At 52.6% G+C, this 15,957-nt stretch overlaps 1 pseudogene; it reads right to left on the bottom strand.

Annotated features, from left to right (window-relative positions):
- Positions 1 to 661: 661 nt before the first annotated feature.
- Positions 662 to 788, bottom strand: LOC129406883 (U8 small nucleolar RNA; annotated as a pseudogene).
- Positions 789 to 15,957: the final 15,169 nt, after the last annotated feature.

The raw sequence follows: 15,957 nt of genomic DNA, 5'->3' as shown, positions 1-15,957 counted from the left end.
ACAGCTGGGTGTCACCCCAAACCAAAATAAGAGATAGATTTCCAGGAGAGGACTAGTGATTCCTTTCCTGAAAACCCAGGCGTCTCCCCTGAGCAGTGCAGGTGTAGACCCAACCCACTTCCCCTCCCCAACCACCACCCAGTGAAGACCTTGGGGCTGGAGTAACAGCCCAGGGGCAGGACTCCAGGCTGGGTGGGAGGGAGACAGCAAAGGGTGTGTGGGTGGCCCTGAGTGGGAGAACGAGAAAGAAGGTTCTGGGCTGTGGGCAGTGAGGCTCCCAGCCAGGCGGTCCCGGTGTGTGGGAATAAGAAAACTGCAGCGGGTCCCACACACGGTCTCTCCCTGTGCGACAGGCGCAAGCATGTCAGCCCTGGGGACTGCTGGGCCCCATCTATGAAAGGATCCAGGAGATCCCACACGGAAACCACTTCATGGATCTGACACCTAAATTCACTGGTACCAGGACAGTTTGTCACAGCACCCCAGGAACCTGCACAAACATGACAAGACCCAGAGCCCCAGGCCCCAGACCCAGGGACCAGGATGGAGAGGGAGGGAGCCATGAATGCATCAGAGACGAAAGAAAGAGAACATTTCTCTGCAGCTTTGGCCCCGGACATTTTTAAAAGATTTTTATTTGTTTTATTTTAATTTTTAAAGAATCAGATAGGACAAAGAGGATGCTTCAACCCCTAATTACTATAGAGACCATTAACCACAAATCCTGGGACTCCAATCATCTTGTTCTCTCCGCCCTCTGTAAGGAACAGGACCTGCACTCCTTATGGGAGACTTTGATACTTTCTATTTCCTAGGAAGTAGGAGACTTGAACGCAAATGTAAGGCAAAACCAAAATAACGTGGGTGAGCCCCATGAACACCACTTGCTACTTCCTGCCTCCTAAGTGTCTGCTTGATGATCTTGAACCTCTGTAGAATCTTTCAGGGGGAGCACAAGAATCAGTGGGCAGGGGCCTGAGTCCCAATGACCTCCCTTTCTTCTCTTTTGACCATCTCATTTGCTGGAACCCTGGGAGTGGCTTCGCTCATTCCCCACACACAAACACATGATGCTCTTTGGGGCCAGAACAACCACCTTCCTTTGAAACTCTCAAGGACAGCTATGCCAAGAAAGGCCAACAGGGGAGAATGTTCTAGGGCTTTTAGGGGCGTTTTCTCTCAAGCCCAGAAGTGGCTCTGCAGAAGGGCCCATGGTGGACAACAGCTGATCCTGAGGAACATCTCCCATGGTCCACTGGGTCTTGGGGGCAGTAGGCCAGGGTGGGCCCCAGTGAGCATCACATACAGTCATGTGTGAGCACTGGAGCTGGGCGTGTGAGCCGCCCCCATAGTTATAGCCACAGCGGCGGGAAGGAGAGAAAATAATAACTGCGAGAACCAAGTAACAGTAGCACAAGTTCCAAGCAGATAAGAGTGAGAAAATGAGACTGAATTTCTAGCATAATTTCTTGCCCACCCAGGAGGGAAACCCAAACCTCATGACATCTTGATTTCTATTGTGTGTCTCTGTGTGTATGTGTCTCTGTGTCTGTGTACATTTCTGTGTGTAAGTCTGTCCTTCTGTGTTTGTCTCTGTGTCTGTGTTTACTGCCACCTATTCAGAACTAACTTCTCCCCTGGTGCTTTCATGTGGTCCCCAAAGCTGTTGCTCACAGCGTTGCCAGAATCAGCTTCTCCCTCCCCCAGACCCTGAGTGTCCTTACAGGAAAAGGAGATTTCTCTCTGATCCATGAACTATCCATCAGCAAATGCCAGAGCTCTGCCCCCAACTCACTGGAGGGGCTGGAGAGAGAGTAGCAGCCGGGTTAAGGTTCTTGTCTAGACTGAGGCTGACTCTGGTCCAATCCAAGGCACCTTATGGTCCCCAAGACTCACTGAGAGCGATGCACAAGCACAGAGCTGGGAGCTGCCTTGAGGACCAGTGAGGGAGGCAAAAGCCAAACAGAAGCAAACCCCAGAACAGAGAATCAAACCAATCCCTTCAATGCCCACACTCTGCCCGCCGCCAAGAAGGAGCCCCCACCTCCTGCCTGGACCTCACCGTTGCCTCTCACTGGGCCTCTGGCTTCCACACCAACCCCCACAGCCTGATCCCCAAGCAACACCCAGGAGGACTCCAGAACACAAGCCCAGGTGCTCCTCACGGTGCAGACTGAGTCCCTCATTTCTCCTCTTTACTGTTTGGTTGTTGGTTTCTGGGCACAAGGGGCAGTGCTGAGTGCTCAGTGCTTGGGCTCAGTGCTTGGGGGTGAGTCCTAGGGGTGCTCAAGGGACCACGTTATGCCTGAGACTGAATCCAGGCCTCCTGCACCAGCTTATTCTCGGCCTTTTGCACTAACCCTCCACTGTCCCTTTCCCCCTTTGGCTTTGTCTGTGGGTCTGTCTGTTTCTCTGTCTGTCTCTGCTCTGCTGCTCCCTGACCATTTGCCCTTCCAGATTTGATGGGATTTAAGGCCAGATAGAGAGAGCATAGTGGACAGTGCGCCTGCCTGGCATGTGGATACTCAGTTTTGATCCCCATCACTCCATAGGGTCCCGTGAGCCCACCAGAAGTGATCCCTGGGTGCAGAGCCAGGAGTCAGCCCTGAGCACTGCCTGGTGACCTGAAACAGACAATAACAGCAAAACAGACTTGCTGGTGTTCTGTGGGTTCCCAGGGGAAGGCTCTGGCCTCACCCACTGTACAAGGATTATTTCTGCTGCACCCCAATCTGGGACCCCTGAAGAATGTCCCCCAATCTCATCCCTGAACTGACAACTGTCCAGCAGCAACAGCCCTGAGTGTTCGGGGAATGGAAGCAGAGGCCAACACGGGCCCGAGCAGGGGCGGCTGCAGCTTGGGGAGGGATGTGATTTGCTTCTCTGAGTCTATTTTTGTTTGGGGGTTACACCCACATTTTTCAGGGTGGCTCTTCACTTAGAAGTTCCCCCTGGCAGTGTTCAGGGGATCATATGGATACCAGAGTCAGATCCTGTTTCAGCTGTGTGCAAGGCAAACCCCTCCCCGCTGTGCTCTGGCTCTGGCCCCTCTCTGCTCTTATTCTCATCACAGCCTTTTTGTTCCTGAACTTTCTCCATCCTGAGGGGTCTAGCTGCTCCAGGGGTGCCCTGGCACAGACACCAGTGAGAGCCGCCAACAAACAGAGAGGCAGCTCAGGATAGGATAGTGAGTTTATGAGAGGCTCGGTGCTGAGAGCCCCAAGTCAGAAAAGAAAGAGACTGGCAGCCCCATTTGCTGAGAGGGTTTCCCTTGTATTCCATAAAGGTGGGCTACAATCAACAGAACAGGGGATGCAGAGGTAATAAATGAGAGAAAGAATCAATGCATCATTCCCACATGGTATGGCCTTCAGGTGCTCAAAAGAAAATCAGTCCGTGTCAGTATCCCTGCCCATTGGGTGCGGCCTTCAGGTGCCATCTCCCGTGCTCCCATCAATCTCTCGGGCCCAGTGTGCTCCCATCAATCTGGTGGGCTGGTGGTCCCCTAAATCAGTTGATTGGGGTCATACAAGGGATGCTTTTTCCTCCCTTCTCTTGTTTAACTTAGGGGGTCACTTTCAGTTTCCCAGTCCTCATCACATTTTCTTAATTTTTATTAGTTTCATTATTCTGATTACACACAGCTTATTTGTCATTACAGAACATTCTGTATTCTAAAATCAACTCACTTGTTTAGAAAAAATTGTGGGCGAGGAGGTGAGAGGTTGACATTTCCGTTGAGGTTTAGCACATTAAATGCTGAAACTTAAAGCAGAAATTTCTTTAAACAGAACTGGTTCCTCCAGCATAAGCTGCCCCTGGGGTCCTGCGCAGAGGGAATCAACCAGCAGAAATAGAGGCCCTGAGGGTGGAGAGACCCCCGGCCACCCTGCCCACCTAGCTAGGACCCCCGGCATGGCCTGGCCCTCCACCCTGCCGGGCCTGACTCCGCTGCTGCCTCTGCTCTTACCACCCTGGGCGCCCACCAGAGCGGGTAAGTGACCCCTTTTCCTATGCTCTGACCCCAGGCTCCCGCAGGCTCCCAGCCCTGCGCAGTGCTCGCCCCACCCCTGCACCCCCACAGGCAGGATCAGTGGCCCCTCGGGGCCCCTGCAGCCATCAGGGAATCAGCAATTTCAGGCCTGTGGGTTCAATCACTCCGCAGAAGGGGCACAGCACCCCATTCCACTCTGCCCCCAAACATCCGACTCGGAGGGTGCCCACTTGTCAGCATTAACCCCAGCAGTGACCCCTCCCTGCTAATGTTCCAGGACCAGGGTGACCACTCAGAGTCAGCCTCAGCTCAAAACAGGATCAGGCATTGGCCCCATGCAAAGGCACCTCAGTGTCGCCAGAAATACTGGAGAGTGGAGGGCATGGACTGCTCATGAGTGAGAGGCCATCAGACCGTGTTCTCATGGGTTCCAGGGTATCTGAGCAGGTGCTGGGCGGCAGGTGCTCTAAAGCTCTGGGTGTTCAAGTTCAAGTTCAAGTTCAAGAAACTCAGAGCATCTTTTGCAGAGTTTGAAGGGGGTTCAGAATCTCTCTGAGGGAAGTTTCCTCATGGGGTGTTTCTAGGCCTGTCGGGAAGAGGGTTTTGTTTTCTTTGACTAGATACTAAAGGGTCCTTGCTGGGTCACCCTAAGTTTAGATTTTAAGAAACATCCCTACTGCTTTCCCAGCAGTGGAAGCAACTTACACTGCCCCCACCACCCTGCCCCATGCTTGGGTGAGGCCCTTCTGTGTTCCAGGCTTTTGCTTTTTGCATCATGCCCAGATATGTTCAGGGCAAACTCCTGGCCCTGCACTCAGGGATCACCCCTGGGGGTGTTCAGGGACCATAGGGGATGCTGGGGTTCGAACCTGGTTTGGCCATGTGCTGGAAAGTGCCTCCCCTGCTATACTATCACCCAGGCACTCCCAAATGGATTATTTTAAGCACAATATTTTCTCACAACTTAGGAAGTGGGAAATGCAATCATTTATTTCCCCCCACTTTATTTAAAGACTGATTTACAAAGCTGTTCAGGAGGATTTATTTCAGACATTCAAAGGCATGGGGGGACCCATTTTGGCACCGAGCGGCTTCTTATAGAAATACATCTAGACTGTGACATCACTCCAGAAAACGCAGGCTATTTAATTGGCAATGAGGGTACTGGTAGCAGTAGTGGACCGTGGATACAGCTGCTGGGAATCCCAGAAGTATGGGGTAGGAGTGGAGGTGGGGGTGGGAGGGAGCCGCCCACCCCAACTCTGAGAAACCTCAGGAAACTCGGTCATTTAAGATCTGGTCACAGCCGGGACCCGCCAAACCGACCTGGAAGCTACAGCGGGCCCCCCTGGGCCACCCTGCTGTCTTGGGGCCCAGCGGGGCCTGTGCGCCCATGACCCGATTCCCGCAGCGGCGCTCGCCCCTGCCCTGCTGCTTCTGTCAGGAAGGGGCGCAGAGCACCAGCCGCAGGGACACCCTGGAGACCACCTGGAGTGCACGCACAAGATCCACGCGCACCTGAACGCCGCGCTCCACCTGCGGGACCCAGGACGCGTTGTGCCTGCGCAAGCGCAGCGACGGGTCCACGCCCGTCCCACGTTTCGGTCATAAACAGTCCCCGCCCAGTGATGAGGCTGTCCACTGTCTGGTGTTCGACAGGGGGGTCCCTCCCTGCCCCCTGCTGCAACCAGCACCCCGGGAGCCTCGAGGCCCGCCAGGGGAAGAGCGACAGAGAGGATACCAGCTCAGCCGGGCCAAGATCTGCCCGGATGAGCAGAGGACCCTGACCTGGCTCAGCGCCAGCAGCCTGGACAACACCGTGGAGCTGTTCCTCAGTGGCCTGCACCTGGGCTGCCGACGACCTGGACAGCGGCCTCAGACTGGATGGGCACAGGAGGTCCTGGGCCTGGAAATCGGGGTGGTCCAACTCAGCCACCTTCCTCTGTGTGGAAGGATCAGCGACACTGAAATGTCAGCCCACCAGCCTGAACTCGCTGGGACCCCATGGGTGGCTTTCGTGAGGCAGAGAGGAGAGAGACGGTCACTTTCTCCCCATCTGCCTCTGCCACCCTGGGACCGGCTGGGAAGGCAGGACTGACAGAGTCTGTGATGAACCCCTGCAGGGCCCAAACCTCGAGTCCCGCCAGCCCCACGAGATGGCCATCAAGCCCCACCTGACGTCCGCTTGGTCCTCTCGCATGGGAGTTGATCCCACCACCCAATCTCTCAGGGAGCCGTGGACTCAGGCTGGGGCAAGCACTTGCTCTTTGCAGGGAAGGAAAGTCAGCCTGGGCTTAACCAGGGCTTCCGGGTACTTGTCCTGTCTCGCAGAAAAGAATTTCAGGAGTGATGAGCAGCAAAGTAAAAGCAGATTTTATTTGGAGGTTTTTAGGAAGGGGAAGGAGGGAGAGAAAGTGAGAGCAGTGCCCTCAAGTGAGAATTCGGGCATCTCCAAATGCAGAGAGAGCCCAGCACACATCTCAGGAGGGGAGAAGCAGGCGACACATGTGCTCGGTTATGTGGGCACAAGCAGCACATGGGCTCAGGCAGCATATGCGTGTGCTTCCTTTGTTCAAGGTGGCTTTTATAGGGTTTTTCCCAAGGTGCCCCATGTGGGACTTCTGACACTGTCACTGTCACTGTCACTGTCACTGTCACTGTTCTCCCGTTGTTCATTGGTTTGCTCCAGCAGGCATCAGTAACGTCTCCTGTTGCAACAATGTTGCAATTTTACCGGAGAGTCAGAGGCACTTTACTTGCAGAAGAAATACACATTTTTGGAGGAGGATCACAGGACTGCCTCCGGAGGTTTCCTGTTATGGCCTGCCGGAGAGCCACCTGTTCAACCTCCTTTTATTTATTAAATTAACATACAAACCAATCATATTCAGCCACATAGACGAATATGCAAATCAACCAACGGAAACAGTAACCGCCATTTAAAGTTACAGTAACCAAAACATAAACCGTTTACATCCAGGCCTAGCTAGGCCTGAGATTATGGGATGTTGTATACCAACAGTCTTCATTGTGAGACTTGTTGTTACTGTTTTTGGCATATCGAATACACCACGGGGAGCTTGCCAGGCTCTGCCTTGCATGCGGGATACTCTTGGTAGCTTGCCAGCCTCTCTGAGAGGGACGGAAGAATCGAACCCAGGTCGGCCATGTGCAAGCCAACTCCCGACTCGCTGTGCTATCCCTCCAGCCCATGGGACTTCTACCTAGGTCAAAATCTATTGCTATGGTAGCACTGTTTACAATAGCCAGAATCTGGAAAAAACCCGAGTGCCCTAGAACAGATGACTGGTTGAAGAAACTCTGGTACATCTATACAATGGAATACTATGCAGCTGTTAGAAAAAAATGAGGTCATGACGTTTGCATATAAGTGGATCAACATGGAAAGTATCATGCTAAGTGAAATGAGTCAGAAAGAGAGAGACAGAGACATAGAAAGATTGCACTCATCTGTGGAATATAGAATAATAGACTATAAGACTAACGCCCCAAAATAGTAGAAATAAGTACCAGGAGACTGTTTCCATGGCTTGGAGGCTGGTCTCTCATTCTGGGTAACTCAGGGAAGGGACCACCAAGTAAAATGTGGTTGGAGGTCATGTGGGGGAAGGGTGATGCGGGCCGAATACAGACTAGAGACTGAACACAATGGCCACTCAACACCTTTATTGCAAACCACAACACCTAATCAGAGAGAGAGAACAAAAGGGAATTCCCTGCCATAGTGGCAGGGTGGTGTGGGGGGAGACGAGACTGGGGAGGGGGGGAGGGATGTTGGGTTTACTGGTGGTGGAGAATGGGCACTGGTGAAGGGATGGGTTATCGAACTTTGTATGGGGGAAACATGAGCACAATGATGTATGGATCTGTAACTGTACCCTCACGATGACTCTAATTAAAAATAAACTAATAATAAAAAAATCTATTGCTATGGTAGATATCAAGTGTGTAGGTTTGGGAGTTTTCCATGGTCTGTGAAATTCCTTTCCTAGTCTTTTTTCATGCTGGAGCTCTTCATGGAGGGGGATTCAGCCTCCTCTGGGTCTGCTACTGGCACCGGGAAGGTCTTATCAGGTCTTAATTCCTGCGCTTTTAGCAGCTTAAGGGCTACTGGTGAGCTCTCTAGGAATTCCATTGCCATGGGGCCCTTTCCTCTCTACCTGCCTGCCTACATCATGCCCACTCAGCATTGGGCATCGCTCTGCCTCCGGGTGCCAGAGAGTCCCGACCCCACACAGAAAGAGGAGGGTGAGCAGCAGAGAGTTTTGTACAAGACAGAGCTCATTGTTCAGTTTCCACCACCGGATTATTGACTCAGAAACGGAGGCCAGGCCTGAGAGATAGGACAGTGGGGAGGGCGCTACACTTACTGTCTTGTATGTGCCAATTGGGGTTTGATCCCCAGAACCCCATTAGTCCCCTGAACCCCACCAGGAATGATCCCTGAGCACAGAGCCTGGAGTAATCCTTGAGCCCCGCCAGGTATGGCCCCAAAGTAAAAATATGAGAACAAAGGCCCAATCTACAATCCACTGTAAGCTATGTTCTATGTGATCTTATTCGGAAATATGGGAATTCCTCACTGAGAAGAACATTATTTCATAAAAATTTTCAAATATACCTTAGGCTTAAAATAAATAAAATAAAATCTGGTCATATCACAGAGAAGTGCTTGCACCCCACAGTACCTGGATATGCTCTCCACACCCCACACCCTCTAACTATCCCTCACCTTCACAGTCTCCATCCCCCTAACTTGGAGGTGACCACCCAGCTCAACAGCCCCGGGGTCCTCCCCATTAGACCTGGATCCCAGGATCTGAAGCCCCTCAGCCTGAACACTCTCCTCAATCTCCCCCACAGAGGCCGGGAAGGTGGTCGTGCTGGCACCCACCGAGGTGCATGGCTCCCTGGGCAGCACCGTGACCCTGCCATGTCACCTGCAACCTCTGGAGTCTGAAACCCAGCTGGTGACTCAGATCAGGTGGACGCGACTGGACCCGCTGGGAGACCCCAACATTGTGGCCCAATTCCACTGGGAGCGGGGCCCCAGCATCCCGGAGCCCGATTGTGTGAAGTTCGTGGCCTCCCGCTTGGGTGCGGACCTGAAGGACGCCTCGCTGACCATTCGTGAGCTGAGCCCTGGGGACGAAGCCAACTACACCTGCGAGATCCACATCAGCACGTCCCAGATGGGGAGCACCCGCACCTGGCTCCGCGTGTTCTGTGAGTGTGTGTTTTGGTGGATATTCCAGTAAGGGCGTGGTCAAGGGCAGGGCTTCTGGGAGAGTGGGGCTACTGGGTTGGGTGGTGCTGGGCTAGTGGGGGGAAGGGGTGTGACTCAAGGAGGTAAAGCAGCAATGATGGAACTGGGGGTGCATGTGGGGCAGGTTAGAGGGGGAGGAGTTGTGGGTCAGGAGACGGGGATGGCATGTCTGTTGCATAGGAGCCTGGAGACTGTATCTTCAGGGTGTTTGTTGACTAGGACCTGGATTATGAGGGGATGCTAAGCCAGTTTATTAGGGGATGCTAAGCCAGCTTAGCATCCCTGAGTCCCTGAGTTTATCTAGGACAGAGGCTGGGAATGAAATGCTCGTGCTAGATCAAATAAATACTGAATGGATTTCCATACCTGGAGTAATCATTTCTGCTGACAGTGGAATTGTCTGTGTCTCTACATTGCTACTGTGGGGTTGAAAGTTTCCAATGATCATTGGTTCATCGGTTTTCAGTGAGAGTCATTGTACCTTAATCATTGTATCACTGTCATCCCATTGCTCATCCATTTGCGCGAGCAGCACCAGTAATGTCTCCATTGTGAGACTTGTTGTTACTGTTTTGGCATATCTAATATGCCACGGGAAGCTTGCAAGGCTCTGCCGTGCGGGCAGGATACTCTCGGTAGCTTGCCAGGCTCTCTGAGAGGGTGGAGGAATCAAACCCGGGTTGGCTGTGTGCAAGGTAAATACTCTACCCGCTAGAATAATACAAATATTATAAGCTCAGACTACCAGAGTTCAAATCCTGGCTCTGTCATCTATATTCCATGTGTCAGTCAACAATTTACTTTATCCCTTTGTGCCACCAGCTCCTTCTCTGCCTTCAAGGATGGGAGAGCAGTGCTCCTTACCTCAGAGATGCTGGATGACTTTGGTTTGTCCTTCTCCCTTGCTGCTGGGAGCTTAGATTAATTGGGTTACACTCATCACAGTGCTCCTGAGGCCCCCATTTCTCTGAGTTTATCTTTAACCTCTTTTCTGTGCTCTGCTTTCCCACGTATGGAACTGGTGTCTCTGCGAATGGAAACCCTAAACCCGGGTATAACACCCCAACAGCAGGGTCCCAAAGAAGGGACTGTATGGACCCAGGGCAAGCTGTAAGCAACCCTGGCATCTAACTGGGACAGGCCAAGCACTAAGAGCAAGGTCCTTAACTGTGTAAAAAAAAAAAAAAATGGCCTCTCAGGGCTCAGTGCTTGGGGGTTACTCATAGTGGGGCTTGGAGGACCCTGTGGGTCAGGGGGTAGAGCTGTCCCTCAGCATGCACAGCAGAGCTCAGCCAGGTGAGCAGACTCCTTGCGCGGTTCCTCAAATGCCGGGTTGCATTCCCTCACGCTGCATCTTGAGAAACTGCCAGGCCCAAAGGGAGAAATACACACAGGCCTGACCTCTGGGCTGCGGGGAGCAGGGAGAGTCGCTGGTTTTGTCTGAAAGGACCTTGCAGGTCAGGTTTGAATCTTCCCTTTCCAGACTGTCTCCTGTGCAGCTGTGTAGAGAGAATCCAGCGCTTCCCAGAACCCACCAACAGAGAGTCACACTGATAGAGGGTCCCAAGGCTGGACATTTCTCAGGACAAAACACCCTCTGAATCGGCTCTCCTAGCTCCAAACATCCCTCAGGGAGTCCCCTCTGCATCATAACACAGAGGGCAGGTGCAAGCTTGGGGTTCTGACCGCACAATATCCTCTCTCCAAAGGTCTCATCTCTCCTCCTTGAACCTGACTCACATTCCCCCCAAGGTTCTGTCTCAGCATCCCAGGGCTTCCCAGGAACATAAACTCTGCCCGGGAGCCTGGGCTGACAGGGAAAACTGAGATAATGGGCAATTGTGCCTGGAGAGATTTAGACCAGCCACACACTCCTGTGATTATCCGGCTCCTTTTGTAAACACTTGCCAACCCATAAGGAATGCCAGGAGCCTCTAAAAGGGTCTCACCAAAACCTCTTTTTTTTTTTTTTTTTGCTTTTTGGGTCACACCTGGTGATGCACAGGGGTTACTCTTGGCTCTGCACTCAGAAATTACCCACGGCCGTGCTCAGGGGACCATATGGGATGCTGGGATTTGAACCCGGGTCGGCCGCGTGCAAGGCAAATGCCCTACCCGCTGTGCTATCTCTCCAGCCCCTCACCAAAACCTCTTACCCTAATGTAGTCCCATGCTAAATTCCTCCCCACTGGTCAGCTCCTTTTCTCTTCTTTTTTACTTTCCAATAAATTTTTCTTCTTTCCAACTCTGAGTCTGAGCATCTTTATTTACTTAATATTTTTTTATTGTTTTTTAGGAAGGAGGGAGAGAAAGTGAGAGAGAGAGTAACATGCTCAAGAGAGGGCAGGGCTTCTCCAAAGGGGGAGAGAGAGCCCCTACACAGCCCCCAGTTGTAGATATGAAAGCATGAAGGGACACATCTCAGGAGGGGAGATGTGGGTGACACATGTGCTCGGGTGCCACCTCTGCAAGAAGGCTGGACTCTCCCATAAGGACTGCCCCAAACCAGGGAAGCCCCCTAAACCCTGTCCTGTTTGCAAAGATCACTGGAAGAGAGAGTGCTCAGGGGCGAAGGTGCCCAAACCCCAGTCCAGTGGGGACCTGAAGTGATGGGTCCCGAGGCTTTTGCTCCTGGAGGCCCCATTATGTGCAATAGTGAAACTCTGTGAGCCCGCGGTCACCTTAGGGGTAGAGGCCTCCCTGTCAGCTTCCTCTCTGACACTGAGGCGGATTCTCAGTCCTTCTCTCCTTTAAGGACATCTGTCTCTAACGTCTCTCACTGTGTGTGTGCAAGGGGGAGTCTGCCTCTGCCTCACCTGCATCAGAAGGACTCACAGAACTCAGGAGGCTGGTGAGGGTCCTCATCCTGACCATGTGGGATCGGGGTCTGCAAAGGAAAAAGCAGAGCGAGGTCCCAGGTAGTACCCTGGGTTCTGCTGGTTCCCGCCGGGTCTCACCCACCACCTTCTCCCAGGATCCTGCGTGCTGACCCTCACCAGGCAGCTCAGCCCAGCTCCAGAGTTTCTGGGGGGGTCACAGTGGAACAGGGCTCCCTCTGGTGAATGAGGTCCTTAGATGAGAAGAGCCCCCCTGGCAATAGAATTCCTAGGGAGTAGTTAAACCACCCAGCCCTAAGGCCTTCAATAACCCACCTTGTTAGCTCAGGGGCCTGATAAGACCTTCCTGGTGCCAACAGACCCAGAGGAGGCTGGACCCCCATCCCAGAGAAGCTCCAGCAGGAACAAAGGCCAGGAAAGAATAACAAAGAGGACCACTCCCCACTCTGCATTCTAGGGTGTGTTACTCTCTCTCTCTCTTTCTCTCTCTCTCTGACCCTCTCTCTCTCTCTTTCCCCTTCCTAAAATCCTCCAAATAAAACCTGTATTTACTTCACTGTTTTTCTAGTCCTGAAACTCCTTCCTTGAGAAAGACAAAGAACTGGAAACCCTTGGTAAGGCCCCGGACTGACTTCTCTTTCATGCAAAGATCAATTCCTCACTCCAAACTGAGTCCCTGGCTCCCTGAAAAATTGGGTGGTGGGATTAATTCTTGAGCCGAGAAGACCAAGTGGACTTCATGTGGCTTGATGGCCACCTGGTGGGGCGGGCAGGGCTCTGGTCCATGTGGGGCAGGGGCTCATCACAGACTTTATCAGTACTGGCCTTCCCAGCAGGCCACTGGGGGTCAGAGGCGGATTGGGAGAAAGTGACCCTCTCTCCTCTCAGCCTCACATAAGCCACCCGTGGGGCCACAGACTTCACAGGGCCCACCTGGGCCCAGCCCCAGCAGGGACCCAGGGAATACAGTCACAGACACCCCATAACCACACAGCTGACATACACTCTCCAGTGGGACCCCAAAGTGCCCTCCCCTCGCCCTCCCCTGCCCCCAACAAAGACTCTGCTACCAGGTGGGAGAGCCCAGAGCTCAGGGCAAAGTCCGAAGCCAGAGTCAGAATCAGCCTTTCCTGAGCGTGGGCGCCAACACGATCCTCTGGGCACAGAATCTCTGTAAGGATCTGACACCTGGGGCCTGGGGTTGGCTGTCGGCCTCAATCACTGGAGCTGGAGGTCATGAGTTAGATCCCAGGTGCCTCCACATGCGCTAAGAGTGGATCCAGTGGCTGCTGACTCGAGTCCTGCTCCCATGATGCAACTGACGGTGATCGTTGAGCACAGCCGGGTGTGTGAGAGCACCACAGCTAAAGTGTGGGTGCCCTGGTGAGCTCCACAAGTGAAGACTGTGAGCACTGAAGTGTCCAGCAGCAGATGAGCACTGTGAGCCCCCAGCCCAGGGAGCACCTGGCCGAGTACAGCAGCAAATCCAGCATGTATCACTGCAACAGTGGCAGAGGCAGAGGGAAGGGGGTGATGGCTTTTCATTTAATTTATTTGATATATTTTTTTCACTCCTTTGGGGTCACACCCGGTGATGCTCCAGGACCCTGTGGTACCAGTGTTAGTACCGAGGCTTCTCGCATGGGAAACCTTCACTCCACCCTTTGAGCTACACACCAGATATTTTTATTTTTTAATTTTCAAAAGGTCTTTAGTATTTCTTTGGAATTTATTTATTTTAATTTTTTTGGTAGGGGGCGTCATACCTTCAATGCTCAGGGGTTATTCCTGGCTCTGCAGTCAGGAATTATTCCTGGTTGTGCACGGAGCCAGCCTGGCATATGGGATGCCAGGGATCAAACCTCAGTTGGCCGCGTGCAAGGTAAATGCCCTCTATCCTGTACTATAACTCTTGCCCCAAGGCCAGCTATTTTTTAAAAAAATTTGAACAGGGTGGGGCGATTGTCCAGTGTGTCGGGCACTTAATTCCTTGATGCTGACCCAGGTTTAATCCCTGGCACCACAAGTGATCCCCTGAGCCCTGCCAGGAGTGATCCCTGAGCACTGAGTTAGGAGCACATCCTGGTTACCGCTGTGTGTGGCACAACAACCAAAACAAAAGTCATTTTGGGGAACTCGATGAGAGACCATGAGTCTGAATCACCAGCTAAGCTGCATGGAGTTTTTATCTAAGAAACCTGGAAGACAATAAATATTTATTATTTCAAGCAGTTAAATAACATGTATCTGGGCGAAGACTTGTAAGATGCTGATCTTTTGACCTTGAGTGTTGAGGGGTCGCCAATTTAGAGACTCAGAACAGAGAAATGCTGAGGAGTTTCTTAGCCGACTGTGCAGGGCCCCAGACCCAATGCCGCAGCCTCTGGTGCAGTTTCTCGCAGCCTGTAAAGGGCTCAGCACATCTTTCCATCAGGAAGCAAGAGGCAGAGAAGCTATTTAAGCAGTGGGGTGACTCTCTACTCAGTTGTGGCACGGCAGGTGTCCAGAGGCAGATACGCTATTTATATAGTGTCACAGTCAGGTGCAGTTCATGGGGAGGGGCCTGTCCCTGGTGGGTCGGTCAGGGCTACTTCTGGAGGCTGTTTCAAGGCAGAAATGGGGTCTGAGGACCAGACGTGGCCCTTGTGCTCAGCTACTACACTAGGTCACTGTCACTGCAGAATCCCGTGGTGACAAACCTTCCCCGCTGCCCCTGCCACCAGCACGGACTGCGACTGTCCTGGTGTCATACTCAGTCCCCGCCTTTCCCTCCTGCCTCCCTCTCTCCTGTAAAGGACCCTGGTGTCAGCCAGTTCCAGGATGTCCAAGAGAAGCTCCCGACCCAAGGCCCTGAATTCATCGCCCTGTAAAGGCCTTTGTCCATGTCAGGGACAGGCACAGGTTCAGGGATTAGGACCCGGATGTCTGGGACCCATTATTCTACCCACCACTCTCCCCTGGGTCCTGCTCCAGTGCAGAAACTGAGACTCTTCCCCCTGCCCACGCACACACACACAAATACATGATACTCTTTGGGGACAGAAAAACCACCTTTTAGTGAACCCCCAAATAACAGCCATGCTGAGAGGTGGCCAGTGGAGAATGTTCTAGGCCTTTTAGACATGTACTGTTCTCTCAGGCCCAGTAGCTGCTCTGCACAAGGCTTTTAGTGGACAACAGTGATGGCCTCTACTCCCGAGGAAAGTCCCCGCATGTCCCCATGTGGTTTCCAGGGGATGTGGGTTTGGTGGAGCCCAGTGAGCACACAGAAAATCATGTGTGAGCACCAGAGCTGGGCGTGGAGCCGCCCCCAGAGCTACAGCCTCAGGGACGGGAAGGAGAAAAAATAATAACAGCGAGAACCAAGTAACAGTAACACAAGTTCCCAAGAGAAAAGAGGGAGAAAATAGCCCGAAAATCTAGTAGAATATCCTGCCCTTCAGGAGGGAAACCCAAACCTCATGAGATCTAAAGATTTCTACTCTGTGTATGTGTCTGTATGTGTATGTGTGTATGTATGTGTGTGTGTGTGTGTGTGTGTGTGAGTATATCTATGTGTGTGTCTGATGAGTGTCTCTGTGTGTCTATCTCTGTGTGTTCACTAACACCTGCTCAGGACTAAACCTGCCCTTCATGCTTTCATGTGGTCCCCAAAGCCGTTGCTCACAGCTTTCCCAGAATCAGCTTCTCCCTCACCCCAGACCCTGAGAGACTTGCAGGAAAGGGGGTTTCTCTCTTACCCACGAACTATCCATCAGCAAATGCTGGGGCTGTGCCCTCAGACTCATTGGAGGGCCTGGAGAGAGAGTTGGGGCTGGGTTAAGGCTCTAGGCTTGACT

The sequence above is a fragment of the Sorex araneus genome, chromosome 8 (assembly GCF_027595985.1).
Source record: "Sorex araneus isolate mSorAra2 chromosome 8, mSorAra2.pri, whole genome shotgun sequence".
NCBI classification, from domain to species: Eukaryota; Metazoa; Chordata; class Mammalia; order Eulipotyphla; family Soricidae; genus Sorex; species Sorex araneus.
This window is presented reverse-complemented; position numbering and strand designations above follow the sequence as displayed.